The following is a 3,791-nucleotide window of genomic DNA, read 5'->3' as shown; positions in this document are numbered from 1 at the left end:
AATGACATTACATTTAGTACTATTATTATGGGGGCAGGGTCTGGGGTGGAGCTTAGGCAGGGTCTAAGGCGGAGATTTTATCCCCCTCCCCCCAAAAAAACAAAAAAAAGTGTTCCACTGCCTTTGGCTTACATAACACATGTTTTCAGTGACAGGACCAAACAAAACAAAACTGCAGATCTGTACAAGACGTAGGCAAAATTTATTGTGACAAAATGATTATATGCAAACCCTTTTACCAATCAAGGGACCCGACACGGTCCGTGTTTCGGACAAACCTTCGTCAGGGGTCCATGGTAAGAAAGGAAAATTTAAAAAGTCACAAAAAATGTAGAGTAGCAGCAAGATTTTGGCGACGTCGGGGCTCACTAAATGCAAACAGCCGTCGCAAAAAAGAAAACACCCTTCCCTTCTTGTTCAGTGACAGGACCACCATGATGGAACAGTCTGCCAAGAGAAATCAGGATAGAGTTGAATTTATAGGAGGTTTCGTAAACTGATGACTATTTGGCTGTTCCCATTGCTTTGACATGGGAGGGGTGTTCTGTACATGGTATCGTGTTTGTTTGTTTTTCATCCTAGATTTAGGTTGCATGCTTTTAGAAAATGTGGTTTGAATTATGGACGTTTTGTAAACCACCTAGAAGTGACCTTGAGGCCAGTTGGGCAGTATATATGATTTTAATAAGCATTAATGATAACACTTGGAGCTTTGTCATCCAGCATTCTATTTGCACGAAATCGGTGCAATACAATATCAGAATGCTTAGGGTCAGAAGCATAAAACCAAGTCTAGCTCAAAGTATCCCTAAAGGCTTGGAGATTGGCAAAGCAGATTTTCAGATCCCTGAACTCATCTCGTTCACACCAACCCCTCGGGCTCCTCCCCACCCCCCCTCCCTCCCAGCTCATATTTCCGACCCTTCCAGTAAATAAACATTGACGCGTTGGATATCATGTTAATTTCACAGGCTGCTGGTTTGCTGACGGTTTTCACACTCGGTTACTGCATCCTGTCAGTTTTATACTCTCAGGCCAATGCCAGCTCACAGACTCCGATACATTCTACATAAAAAGAAATGGCTTAGAAACCCCAATAAATTGACAGATAACATAATGGGACGTGGCTTCTGAAAATCGATTGCTTTATGGGCTTTGCATAGCTCCAAATCTGATTTATTCTTTTTTGCTTTTCTTCAGATACTAGAGTTTTTCATGTCCTTGCAATTTTTTTTTTCCATTTTTTTTCTTGAGTGCTTTTCTTTTTCTTGCAGTTGCCGTATATAGGGTATATCTATGCACCACTCTTCTGTGTTTAGTGACCTGCCCTTGGAATGTTTATGGGTCGGCTGGTAATAAAGAAAACAGGACGAAGGTGAATTCATGGTCTCACAAACATGAGATTGCATCAGGTCAAAAGATAATGCCCAGTCACAGTCCTTGGGCTCCTTTTACCAAGCTGCGTTAGCGGTTTTAGCGCACGCAGCTTTTTAGCATGCGCTAAACCCACGCTACGCGGCTAGAACTAACGCCAGCTCAATGCTGGCATTATCGTCTAGCGCGGCTGGCAGTTTGGTGCGCGTTAAACCGCTAACGTGGCTTCGTAAAAGGAGCCCCAAGTTTATATATTGGAGCTTAAGTGACTATTTAGGGGTCCTTTTACGAAGGCATGCTAGTGCGTCTTAGCGCGTGCTAAATGGTAATGCGTGGCTATGCGTCCATAGGATATAATGGGCACATTAGCATTTAGCGCGCGCTAAGATGCACTAGCGCACCTTAGGGGTCCTTTTACAAAGGCGCGGTAGCAATTTAACACGTGGACTACCACGCGTTAAACCGCCTGCCGCGCTAGTACCTAACGCCTCCATTGACGAGGCGTTAGGATTGTAGGCTGCGTGATGAAATGTCCGACGCGCTAACCCCCGTCGCGCACCTTGATAAAAGGAGCCCTTAGTAAAAGGAGCCCAGATGAGTCATTCCCGGCTTTTTGGCCACTTCAACCAAGAAATCTGCAGCTGGACATTGTAATCTTCAATTTTTAGGACTATTTTACAAAGCAGTGCTAAAAAGTGGGATTTGCCCACCTCTTACATGGGTCATTCCCACACTAAGGCCATTTTTTTTCCCGCAGCAATTAAATGGCCAATTTTTGACTTTCTGTGCTATTGACTATTCATAAATTGCAAAATTAGACGTGACCATTGAAAAAGATTATTTTTATTTTATTTATTTTACTTTAAAACACTTACATTCCGCAAATCGCAAACATCTCTGCGGATTACAAAAACCTACAAATAAAATGATACAAACAATCAAGACAGCAATCAAACACTAAAGTCACAGATAAAATTATACTGAACATCATAAGTACATTTTTACTACACACAGCATTAATAACTGCATTAACAGCATTAGTGACCGATTACCACAGAAACACCCACACTCTTCCCCTCCCCCCCAGCAAGCTCACTCTGTGATAAAAATAAGAATTATGTTGAAGCACAGGAGCCCTGATTCTATAAAAGATGCCTAAAGTTAGACTCCTAGATTGGCATGCCTAGCCCACCTAACATAGGGCAGGATGCGCAAAGCTCTGACACTATGGTAAAAGAAATATAGTGATGGGAGCATTTTTTTTTTACTGGCGATGCATGTTATTTGTGCAGAAAAATAGCACAACCCGAAAAACAATGGGAGATGAAAAATCACAAAAAAAAGCAAAAACTCCCAAACCGCAAGAAATGGAACTGGATAAGGGGGAGAGACAAGAGCAAGAATGGTAAGTCTACTCTAAAAACGGAGTCCCGTCGGACGAATCTGACATCTGCTGACTGTTGTTGTCCACGGAGAAGCTAAGTACTTCCAGTTGGTCTTTTGCTCTGTTGGATATGGACGTTTGATTCTTACTTGTTGGCCCCCTGGATAAGGGGTAGAGACAATTTTAGTGAATGGTAGAGTGTGTTTTTTTGATTTATATATATTTTTTCACACTCAGCACTGTTGGGTGCACTTTCTTCATTTAAATTAGCACGGAGAGAGCCCGGGGATGTTTCACAGCTAACACTCTTCTGGGTGTAAGCCATTACTTCTGGGAGTTTCCAGTGGGTAGCTGTGTGACTGAGGGCTCTCCCATGCACTTAAAATTTATTATTTGGTTGTTTTTAGAGTAGATTTACCATTCTTGCTCTTGTCTCTACCCCTTATCCAGTTCCATTTCTTGGGGTTTGGGAGTTTTTGCTTTTTTTGTTATTTGTGCAGAACATCAGTGTTCAAATCCAAGCTACAGGCCCACTTTTTCGAAACTGCTTTCAACTCAACTCCCACTCACTGCTGGCAGATACCTACACAGTTGACTCCGCTTAAGTGCAAGCCCTTTGGACTGGTTCGCCACGTGCACTTATACGGAGTGTGCGCTAAATCGGAGTACCATGTGAAGAGAGTCGAGCACCATCATTTTTCTCGCGAGATCAGCAGCTCGGGGGCAGGATTCCATACTTGCATCGATCACTGCCATCACATATCTTAGGACAAGTGACCTGTAATGACGTTTGAAGTTTGCGATTATCCCTTGGTTTTTGTTGCTTTCATAGTCAACAGGCAGGCACCTTGAAGCCAACAGCTTTGCTACGTTTGAAAGCGGTATATAGGTCTCTATCGCTTTAATTGGGAGACCATATGTGAGCAACTGCAGAAGGACCTGAAGTACACCACTCTCAGGGGACAGGCCCTTCCAATTTAGGTACAAGTACACTGTAATAACAACGCCTAAGTGGCGTCTGACATCAGCATGG

The 3,791-nt window shown here is 43.0% G+C and overlaps 1 long non-coding RNA gene across 1 annotated transcript; it reads right to left on the bottom strand.

The window, feature by feature from the left end:
• Nucleotides 1-1,238: 1,238 nt before the first annotated feature.
• LOC117348324 lies at nt 1,239-2,282 on the bottom strand. Its single transcript, XR_004536964.1, has 2 exons — nt 2,250-2,282; nt 1,239-1,349 (listed from the first exon to the last, which is right to left on the bottom strand). It is a non-coding gene; the product is annotated as an uncharacterized LOC117348324 (long non-coding RNA).
• Nucleotides 2,283-3,791: the final 1,509 nt, after the last annotated feature.

The sequence above is a fragment of the Geotrypetes seraphini genome, chromosome 14 (genome assembly GCF_902459505.1).
Source record: "Geotrypetes seraphini chromosome 14, aGeoSer1.1, whole genome shotgun sequence".
NCBI classification, from domain to species: domain Eukaryota; kingdom Metazoa; phylum Chordata; class Amphibia; order Gymnophiona; family Dermophiidae; genus Geotrypetes; species Geotrypetes seraphini.
This window is presented reverse-complemented; position numbering and strand designations above follow the sequence as displayed.